Genomic DNA, 11,461 nt, shown 5'->3' on the forward strand with positions numbered 1-11,461 from the left:
AGGGTTCAGGCCCTCTGACTAGGATTACTTGAGTAGTAGCATTCCAACAGATCCATGTTTTCACCTCTCGCCCATTTCCATCTTGTTCCAGTAGCCCATTTTTCATCAGTTGGAGCTTGTTGGAAAATGCCCATTTTTCATCAGGGTCAAAGCTCTGGTTCCCCAGCACCTTGTTTGGCCGGGCGACGGCATGTCGTGCTTATTCGTGTCTCTCATGGTATGAGGTAGGCTATATAGCTCCAAGGGTCTTGCCTAAGGACCCACACTGACAGCTCAAYGTCACCGTTGTAACTTTTTGCCCCAGCCCCCAGCCTGGCCTCGAAYCCRGGTCTCCCGGGTGGAAGACTGGTGACTTACCTATTGAGCTATACAGTCAGCTCAAGTTGTGACAGCAGTTGCCGTTTGCGGATGTTGGAACACTGGGCGACATCTGAGCCGGCATGTCGTGCTTATTTGATCTACAAAATGGAGGACAGGTGTGAGGACAAAGTCATGAAACCGGTATGTATAATCACTGCGTTTATTACAGACTGTACAATGGCTGGTTGAGAATAATTTTAACTTATTTACTTTACGTATTTTTGAGAAAGCGATATATTTGCTACAATGTTTTTTTAATTTTGCATTTATTTCCACATACTCCACAGAATGAGAGTCACATTTGTGTCAGACTCTTCTGGAACGTTTGGATGTCCGTGATGAGGATAGAGATGCAACTGGGTGTGAGTATCTACTATTTTAGAATGATGATATTTTATGCTTCAACATTGTTTATGTACATATTGTAATTATGCTATGTATTGACAATGCACAAAAATGTTTTCCAGCTGCATCTAGGACCTACTGCCAGTCATCCAGATGTAGCTAAAGAAAGAAGCAGGCAAGATTTATTACTAGAGATGTCACAATTGCATCAAATGCATCAGTTTTGCATGCATGTTTGTATATATGTGTGTATGAATGCAATCAGCAGTGAAAATAAAAATAACATTAAATTTTCTTAAGAAGCTGTAACATTTTGGGACAAGATGGTGTACAATAATTTTAATGTATCCTCAATGGTTAATGACAAATCACTTAAGTACTTTTATCAATGTTTTGTTAAATATCATGTTTATTCACATGATAGTCAGGAGTTGATACTTTTCAATGCCATAATTTTCAATGACCAAATATGGCGAATACACCTCCCCATATTTGGTGTTTCTAAACCAAGACACTTAAAATGTCAGTATAGTTTCAACAATATGTTTTCATAAAGATTCTTTATGACTTTATGTATGTTCTGTGTCAACAGCTGCTTGAGGTGAAGGAGAACGTCTTGGCAGCAGAGGAGATTTCCTTTTGGGAAGGTGTCATCTTTGAGGGTGTATCGGGCTGGATTGTGAGACCACCAAGTTTCCGCAGCCAGGARCTCGGCAACCTCTGCTCCAAACTACAAGAGAGACTTGAAGCKAACCCTAAATACAGCATGTTGCGTCATAAGCGTTTGTATGTTGGATCATGCTCAGAAAGAAAGCCACCACCACACAGCCCAGAAGTAGACAAGCATTTTGTGCTGTAATCTATTTTTATTTTTTAAACTGAAGTTTTTTTTAATTTATAGATATGTTATTTTATGTTATTTGTGGTTTCTTTATTTATAGATGTGTTTTTTAAATATATGTGTAGTTTCTTGTAGATGTTTTATTTTATATATGTGTGGTTTCTTTATTTGTAGATAGATGTGTGTTATATGCATGTATGTACATATTTATTTTTCAACAAAAATTAAAAATATTAACTTATGCCTTGTGCTTGGTGTATTTTTATGTCTGGGTTATTTTTTATAATTTATTAGGGAGGGGCTTAACCAGGCCTGTAATTATAAAGGTCTAGTGTGTCCAATAGGGAGATATCTACCAACCAATCACGTGTAAGAAATGAATTGTGATGTCTTTGTTTTTTCATCCAATGACTGACAATTCACGTGGGTCTCCTGTTGCTATTCACATGTTAAGTAGAGTCGTTAAGCTGTTAACACCCCCGCACTTCCCCCGCGCCTCCTCCCCCCCTTGAAGGATACAGCATTCGACTGCGGCCGGCGAAACTGCGCTGTCCCACCAACTGTCGATTGCTGTTGATATCTGTCGCTAACTAGCTGCATTTGCATCAGAATACAGGGTCAAAAATTCCACTTTTCGTCCAGTGATTGTCCTGTTGAAAAACCCAATCATTCAGGGATTGAGGGATGCCCGCTGCAACATCTCCACATAGCCAGCTGCTGTTTGACGCCCCTGCACAACCTGAAGCTCCATTGTTCCATTGAAGGAAAACGCACCCCAAATTATGATGGCGCCCCCACCACTGTGCCGTGTAGAAAACATCTCAGGTGGGATCTCCTTGTCATGCCAGTAACGTTGGAAGCCATCAGGACCATCAAGGTTACATTTTTTGTCATCAGAGAAGACAACTTTCTTCCACCTTTCAATGTCCCATGTTCCCTGTCGGCTAACCCTTGCAAAGTCCAAACGGGCAATTTTGTGGCGTTGAAGAAGACGTGGCCTTTGAAGAAGGTTTTTGTTTCTGAAGCCCTTCTCTCGCAGATGCTGTCTGATGGTTATTGGGCTGCAGTCAGCAGCAGTAATGGCTTTAATTTGGGTAGAGGATCATTCCGTGTCTTGACGGACAGCCAATCGGATCCTGCGGCTCAGAGCTAGTGACATTTTTTTGGGTCTACCACTTTACTTTTTTGTACCATAACCCTCAGGATCATTTTAAAAAAATGCAAAAAACTGTCCTACTGCATCCAACCTCAGCAGCGATGACACGTTGTGAGAGGCCTTGCTCAACAATCCTACCACGGTCAAAGTCAGTGAGCTTTTTTGCTTTTGCCATCAGGAGGTCTTGACAGTGTAAAGACTTGACAGAAAATGACTTGGAATCCAGATTTTTGCACAGCTTTTGGTTTTTAAAGACTATGGTCTTAAACTTTTGATCAGCTGAAAAAATCATGTTTGAGTGTAAATGCAGTTTTCAGAAAATTCCCTGCTCAAAAGTTCTTGTCTCTTGCACTGATTTTTTTCCTTTAACATTGTGAAGCTCTACTTAGAACCTTCTTAAGATCCAATAGTGCTAAATGCAAATTCTTGCAATTTTTTGACTGGACTTAAGATTTTGATCAGGAGTGCATGTAGCATCCTGGTCCACATTCCATTTCAGTAGATGGCAGTAATTCACATCAATATGTTGCTTGCCAAAAAAAAGAAGAAGAATCCTTACAGTAACAGCCATAGACAGCATCCATATCACAGAGGGTGCTGGTCAGCCCAGCTGATGTTGTACCCATGATGTTTTGCAGTGCTGGGAAACAATCGAATGTTTGAGATTCTAACTCTTATCATTAGCTGGAGTTTGTTGCAACTGAGTAGATCCTGCTTTCTAGCCAACTTTCCAATATCGCTAAAAGAAATCTAGCTAAGCCCCAATGGAAAGCTGAAGCACGGCAGCATTTTTCAGCTTATCACTCTTTACAACTCTAAGAATTGCCTTGTTGGAGCTAAAATTATGTTTTTTTTTTGTTTATTAAACTGTTCTTGTTGGTAACTTAACAAAACTCCTGGGAACAGATTGTGTTTTAACACCAAGCTGTAAGGACACTTAACTGTTAGGATTTGGTTTTTGTGTGTGTGTTACTAGTTAATTGAGTCTCCATGTTGTCATGTCTGCCCCTGATTGTTTCCAGCTGTCTATTGTGTTACCTGATTAGTCTCTGTGTATTTAAACCCACCTGTGTCTCTTGTTCCCTGTCGGCTCTTAGTTGTGTGTCATATGTCGTGTTACAGTCCTGTGTGTTTCCAGTGCTACCAGTGTCTCGGCCTTGCTCATTGCTCACCTATGCTGCCTGGATTTTGCAATGTTTAAGATTATCATTAAAACCATAATTTTTGCACTTAACCTGTGTCTGACCAGGTCTCATCCTCACCACCAACTACTACTATTTAATTCATGACACTTACTTGGATACACATGTTAATCCTCATCTTTTGTCTCTGATGCAAGACGTTTTTGATATTGGAGTATTAAGAGTGTAAGCCTGTGTAAAAATGCCAAACACTGTGTCGACATTTGGAGCTGACTATGAATTGGAACAGCCTCAATCGGAAAGCTGTGAGAACAATTGCATATACAGAGTCAAAATAAATCTTTGATGAATGTCATGAGGCACAACTACTCCCAGATGTTAAGAACATATTGTTAGAATTGGAGATGTAGAAACAGAACTGAAAGTGCAAACAATAAAAGCAAACATGGGAAAGACAATGGAGGGAGAAGGGAGGGGGAAAAGACTGGACTGTTGTTGCCAGGGGAGAATTTCATATAAAAACACACATTCCAATTTGCTAAATTACTGACAAACCCAGCCACCCCAAAGATGGCAAAAGGGGAGTTAGGGTGGGGTGGAAAGTGTTTATCTCCTTGTGTGTGTGGCAAAAGTCCTGCTCATCTTATCTCATTTCAAGGCTTAGACCAGATCACTTTGTCAGATACACTCACACACACTCTTATCTCAAAGTCAGCCCCCTGGAATATTTACTAGTCAGATGTGGGGAAATCTCTGAGGATTATCCCCAATAACCTGTTTAACTTAATCCTTATCTCACACACATGAATCATAAATCCCCACCACCTTTCTTCTCTGTTTTTCTGAGATGGAATGAGGGGAGTAGCGCCTCTCTCACCTTGCTCTCCATTACACTCCCTCTCCTCTCCCTCCTCAAACACACACACTCCCTCACTCCATCTGCTTTTCGAGCATGAGCTGGCTGCTTTTTCTGCCTTCGTTGTGCATCTTTGAGCCGTTCTGACATGCGCTTCCCCTCTGCCTTCCTGCTGCTTTCTTTTTGCCATCTATCTATCAACCCCGTACCTCACCAGGGGAGCCAGTCTCTCTAAGTTTTTGTCCTGCTTCTCCCAGGACACGAAAAAAGGAGCAGTAGCAGAGATCACCGGCAAAGAAGACCGTTACCACAAAAACAGGAAATAGGAAGTGGGCAGTCCCCTCTGTGCGAGAGGGGACTGGAGTCGAACAGCTGTGGGCTCAACAGTTTTTGGATGTTGGGATGAGAAAACCACATCAAAGCAGTCTGCGAGAAGAAGACGAGCAAGGGAAAAAACTGAGACGGAGAACCTGCTGGATTCACACCTGAGGGGGGAAAAAACTCTCTACAACCTGAGGACAAAAAGGAGGCGAGAAAGACATTTTGGTGATAAAACTCCACACTTGGAGTGACTTGGACTTTCTTTCTTGTATCTGTAAAGCCCAAAGTCTTAGCAAAAGCCGAGGTTGTACAATAATCTAATTCTTAAATATTCTGGGATCTGACTTTGGAAGTGTCCTTGGAATTACATCTTTTGTATACTTGTTGAAGAGACTTCAACAGGCTTTCTGATTCCCGGAAAAGATTCAGTCAAAGGCTTTGGAGGAAATAGCTACTTCAGCTGAAATCTCTTACTTTGATGAAAACACTTTTTTCTGGACAGAAAAAGTAGCAGGACTCAGGAACTGTTGAATTTCCTGGAGTTAAAGTAGACTCTCAGCGTCTTCGAACAAGTACGCAATTTTTAGAGGATTTGGGCTTCACCAAGACAAGAGTCAAACCAGGTGAGTTAATTTTTTTTATCTCAATTATGAAGGTAAATTAAGAGTTTTCTGTGGGCATGATGAAGTGTTCCAACCAGAGCATCCCTGTTCAGCAAATGGGCCTGTGAATATACATTTTACTAATGAATGAAGAGCGGCGTACTTCAGCAAAAAATGTAACCCGAATCCCTTGAAAACGCTCCAGGCCACTTTCTCATTCACTACGGGGCGAAATGCTATTGAATAGTGGGGGAATAAAAACGTCTCAAAGAAGGCACCAAAATAACTGGAGCTCACAATGACAACCCCTTCCCAGACAGGTTGTCAGCACCTGTCACTCCTATGTTATGGCAATGGCCTCAGACAGCTCGGTGTGGATTTGAATGCAGTAATTGTGCCGTCCCCAAGGGTGGTCTGTCATTCCTGGAGACGGACGGCCGAGGCCCATTAAAATGATACAGGCTGATTTATAGACACAGCAGGAAGAAATTTAACTAAATCCACAAGGAGGGTCCTCAGCTGCTCGCTTTTGAAGAGTTCCAACATTTTGCGAGGAAACCGATTTGTCGCGGCTGTTGAAAGCTCAAGTTGGCTTCACCTATGAAGTATTGATGACACGCATCTAATATTTAACAGTCAGAGATGATCTTGTCTTTTGAGTGGTGTCATTTTGTCAGATGAAGCCCTCCCTAATATGCAGTGGAGTCCTAATTTATTAGCTTTGTGGTTTCTTGGCAGTGTGGAAGGTGAAATAAAGCCTCCAACACAGATTTCAGCACAGGTTTCAGAGACAACCTTGTTTTTCTGTTGTTTTTGTCTGTGGTAATCTTCACTCCTCTGTGGTGGATTTTCTCCAGAGGGCAACAGAAGTGATTTGATTTAGTTGTTACATGGAAAGCTGCCGATGCCAACTAAACTCGGTGGTTTAATTCCTGAAGAGCAAACGATCAGGAAAAATCCTTTGGCTGCCATCTGGGAGACTTCACACACACACACGAACACACACACACACGCGTGCACTCACTCGACTCGCACACATACCCAAGATTCGTGATTAGAGCTGTTCATTCATTCAGATATATGTCAGCTGGACAGCACCACGAGCTGTCCAGCTGTGGTGCTGTTAGCTCAGCTCAAGTCACTGATTACTGCTGAAAGACCCAGTTAAGGTTTATTCTCAGACTGACCTGCATTTACCCCCCTTTTTTTTATAGCATACTAAACTCTGGCCTGTAATACAATATTTTTTCTTTTTCTACAGGAAAGACTCGGTAAGGTTTTAAGTAAAAAAGCAAAAGTTAAAAAGAAGAATTTTGAAGGGTTCCATATTTGGGATTTTGGGTTGAACAGCTTTAAATTAAACTGAATGGTCATGTTTTAACATTTGTTTAATGCTAAACAATGTTAAGCATTAGTCATCTGTTTAATGCAGATGTCTAACATCTGTTAGACATACTTGATTTAAGCTGTGGGGTATGGATTTTTGAGGAATAAAAGATGAGTAGAGATGGCATAATTAGCGTCGGTTTTGGAGTTGGCAGACATCCTTCAGGACAGAGTGAAAGTCTAATTAGCCTGATTTGACTTGCAGTGTCTGTGTTTGTGTGTTGCTGTGACTTGCTGGCAGACAGATTGTTAGATCTGTCTGTCTGTTAGTGTGTGTCTTTCGCTGAGATTAGAACAGGGAAAAAAATCAGTGATGTTCAAAGAAAATGCTTTCTCAAACATTAAGTGAAAGTATGTCTTTTTTGTAAGCATCAACTTTTAAGATTTTTTGAGATCATTGTAGATATGTTTACATTAGAATGTATGTTGAATTTGACCAAAGGAGGCATTATCTCGAGGTCTTGATCAGCTGAACCCAGCAGCACAGTGAAAGGCGATTTCTAAACTAAGTACTATGTTTAACAATTATTATAATATAATACTTGTGTTAGGTAAGAAAACCAGTATTTTTCTCTGCAAATAAATGCTTGACATTTTTGTTGGGAATCATTTTTTAAAATGATTATCTGGTAAAATTGCTACCAGATAAACTAAAATTGTTACATGTTTTTGTCCAGAACTGTCCTCACTGGGATAGTTTGGGATAAGGTTTTATTAAAAGGTTAGAAGCTGTTAACATTTTATCAGCAGTAAGTCCCTCTGTAGATGACATCAGTTGGTAAGAATCAACTTTAGTCTAGGAAGGGACAGGGCCATCTCAGAAACTACAACTGCTTGAGATCTGATGGTTAGTTACAGCAACAAACCAATTAATTATTATATTCTCACTCCCAGATCAAAAAACACACATCCATATTTGCCCTGAACACCCCCCTAGAAACAACCAGTCAGTGGCAGGAGAGTTTTAGTGCTGTCAATCACAATCTTGTGGTGCTGCTCATCACCCCCTCGATTTGTGCCATGCTGCAGCTAGCATAGCAAAGAGCTGTGCAGATTCAAACTGTGTAGTAGTAGTAGTTGCACGTTGCTTTTGTCCAGTTTGAGTGAAAGGAGGCGAGCAGGATCCGCGCTAAGGTAAACTTAACCCAGCTACTGCAGCGCGCGATAAAACACAGAGGTGCCAGTGGTGTAATTGGTCTGGCTTTAAATGCATAAAAGCATTTAAAGCCAGAAGATATGTTTATCTTCTATAAACATATCTTTTAAATCTGCTCTGCCAGCGAAGCACTCAGAACAACAGAGACGCTTGCAATCAGGCTTAAGAGAGGAAAGAAAGAAAGAACGCTTTATTGTTATTATTATTAGTAAAGAATGGCGGGCTGCCAGACCTTTAATACAGTAGGGGAAACCCTGAATATTTTTTTGACATATTTGTTAAAACTGTCATTATGTTGTGACAGTATGGTATGAAAGGTAATCTGTGAAAACTCTATTTTCTCTGCTTTCTTTCAGTGCTAGAAACAACCAGTCAGTGGCAGGAGTTTTAGTGAAGTCAATCACAATCTCATGTGATGCTGCTCATCCCCCACTCGATTTGTGCCGTGCTGCAGCTAGCATAGCACAGAGCTGTGCAGATTCAAACTGTGAATGCTCAGTTTAGTTAGCATAGCTACCAAAGACGGCAGATAAACAATTTCTTGTCATGATAAGTTGTTTCTCCACCATTAGCACATTTAGCAGTGAGTGAATGAGGCTAATTGACAGTGCTAAGAGTGACCTACTAGTTCTGATTGGTTCTTTTCGGTCAGAACCGTGCATTACTTTAACCAGTAATAGTAATTCAGAAAGGAGTTGGAGGAGATTGATTGTTTTCACAGATTATCTGTCTCATAAACTGCTACAACAACGTGACAGCTTTCAAAAATATGGAGAAAACATATTTTTTATTAAAGTTATGTACTGCAGCTTGAATAAAATGCAACTACATAGCAGTTTTGAGAAATCTGGATTGCTTTATGTGTAGTTGCACGTTGCTTTTGACTGTTGCTCGTGGGGAGAGACATTTCAGTAATCTAAAACTAAGAAAAAATGTAAGCAACCTACTTGCATACTGGATGTGGACTGTTGGATGTTAAATTCATGAGCAGTAAATATTGTGCTAATGATCAGTATTGAACCAAAGAAAGCAAGGTAGATGCAAGCCTTTAAAATTGTGATGCTTTTTAAGGGTCATATAGACTCAAAAAATTGTAACGGTAATTGCGCGGGAGGACAAAACAAATTTTTTGTCAGGGCTCCCACGATTCCTAGCGGCTTCCGTGACTAGGCCTACATCAATGTGGACAAAGTCTAACTTTATGAAGATTTATAAAGTCCAGAACATAAATAAATTTCTCTTTTCAAAGATCAAGACAAAAAAGTATTAATCCAGTTGAGGATAAACAAAAGGAATTGTGGATGTTGTTCTTACACGTTTCTTCAGAGTGACAATCAAAACATATTGCCATAATTAAAACAGAAACGATGGCACGAGTTAAACGTTAAGACTTCATAATCCCACCGGTTGCTGAAGGCCATGTGAAGTTTGTTTGGTTTTTGTGGTTTAGCCTGTGGTTCCACTGGAAAACTGGGTCAGACCTGTCAGTCACACAGCATCCCTGAGAATGACAACTATATCTCCAGTGTCTGCCTCTTCCCACACCATCGTGCTCGCAGACAGCGTACAGATAGTTACAGATATTTTAGGGTGTTGTTTATTCTGCATACCTCTTAGAGATGCTTTGATTAAAAATTCTTTAAATAACTAACTTTTTGTGCCTGAACATCACAGTTTAAAAATGTCAAATTTAAACAATTTTCTTTTTACAATTCTTGTATATTTCACAGAATTTACCCACTTTCATGAGCAGTAAAAGTTTTAAAATGGGCTGGAATTCAGAGTTTGTCAAGGTGAAAGTGGCGGTGTGTTAATCCTTCATACTGACCAGCTAAATCTGCTTTCAAGGTGCAGCGGAGAGTGTGAACAAGGTGCTAAACGAGCAACGTGAAGATGATTGCTCAATCATTGCTCTCAACGAGCAATGATTGAGAGTAGACAGAAATAGATGATGTGAACAAGAAAATACACCTTTCAATTTGAAATATTCAACAAGTTTAAAGCTGGAAATTATGGGAGTTCTGAAGTGCCCAACCTGGGACAAAAAACACATTAAAAACCTCAAAAGATCAAAGTGGTGGAAAAAGTCTATACCACACGACATGTGGCGAAAGCCAGTGTGAAGCGATAGTCCGTGAGCTCTGAATGCAGGAAGGGCGTGTTAGCTCACATATGACCAGACCAGTGGTATTTCCCAGAAGGTACAGTGTTTACACTTCCTAGTGCCGATAATAGAACGGACACCGACTCTTGAAACAGAAGGAAGTGCTGTATTTAAAAATGCTCATGCAGGGAAAAGACCTCTGAGAAGTAACTGGAAGAAAACAGCTGCAGATTTTACGTTTTTCAAATGTGATAAAAGTTTTGAAATGGTCCATTTGACCTACTTTTTTATAAAGTTGTTAAATGAAAGATATACTTGATATAAGTCAGCTGAAAATTGTCAAATGGTTGATGCTGTAAGTAAGAAGAACCTGAGATAGTAGAACCACAATCAGTCTTTAAGGAGTGAATAATCTTCCTTTGTCCATTCTTTTTTTCTAGTCCAAAGAAAAAGTGAGACGGGGCATCCATCTCCGATACATTCAGGAAACGTGATCTGACCAAGGCTCCTTTGGCTGCTGTGCCCAACAGGTTGGCCAGAACGGCCTTTTTATCTTTGAGGGAAGTTAAAAACCCTCGATTTCCTGTAGAGGCTGCCAAACCCTGCAGCTCTACTATCTGAGTCTCCAAGTCCCTCATAGATCTGGTTATGTCTCTAGTGACATTGCGAGTGAACTGTTGACACAACTGCTTGATTTGACATTTACCATAATCCCACCACTGTTGGACACAAGAAAAATCTGATTTAGATTGTTTATGACTGACCCAGAAATATTCAAAAGCYTTTTTAAAAGCTGTATCATTSAAAAGAGCTGTGTTAAAATGCCAATAGACACTCTGAATACGGACATTTTTAATAAACACAGAGCAACAAACCAGACAGTGATCAGAAAAACCAACAGGAATTATTTGACAATTTTTAAATATAYTCAAATGATGTTTAAAAGTATATATGCGGTCCAATCTTGCCAAGGATAAAAGATTATCTTTAGAATGACTCCATGTATATTGTCTCTGATTCCTGTTGAAATCTCTCCACACATCCGAAAGGTCAGAGGCAGCAGTCAGCTGCCTGAGCCTCCGAGAGGATTCAGCATGAGGTTCTAGGTGGTTCCTATCAAGTAACGGATACTCGGTGCAATTAAAATCTCCACACAAAAACAAATAATCATGATCACTACAGTAACTTACAA

The 11,461-nt window shown here is 40.3% G+C and overlaps 1 protein-coding gene and 1 long non-coding RNA gene across 2 annotated transcripts in view; both read left to right on the top strand.

Moving 5' to 3' along the window:
• Nucleotides 1-455: 455 nt before the first annotated feature.
• On the top strand, nt 456-866 carry LOC103476640 (uncharacterized). The gene is made up of 3 exons (XR_001777347.1): nt 456-501; nt 648-722; nt 828-866. It is a non-coding gene; the product is annotated as an uncharacterized LOC103476640 (long non-coding RNA).
• Nucleotides 867-4,763: 3,897 nt separating this feature from the next.
• Nucleotides 4,764-11,461, top strand: part of cdh5 (cadherin 5) — a 70,929-nt gene continuing 64,231 nt past the window's right edge. Inside the window, exon 1 of the mRNA XM_008429111.2 lies at nt 4,764-5,644. The gene's annotated coding sequence lies outside the window, so the exon portion shown is untranslated. The remainder of the gene's footprint in view (nt 5,645-11,461) is intronic.

Source organism: Poecilia reticulata, linkage group LG15 (genome assembly GCF_000633615.1).
Source record: "Poecilia reticulata strain Guanapo linkage group LG15, Guppy_female_1.0+MT, whole genome shotgun sequence".
In the NCBI taxonomy this organism is placed as follows: domain Eukaryota; kingdom Metazoa; phylum Chordata; class Actinopteri; order Cyprinodontiformes; family Poeciliidae; genus Poecilia; species Poecilia reticulata.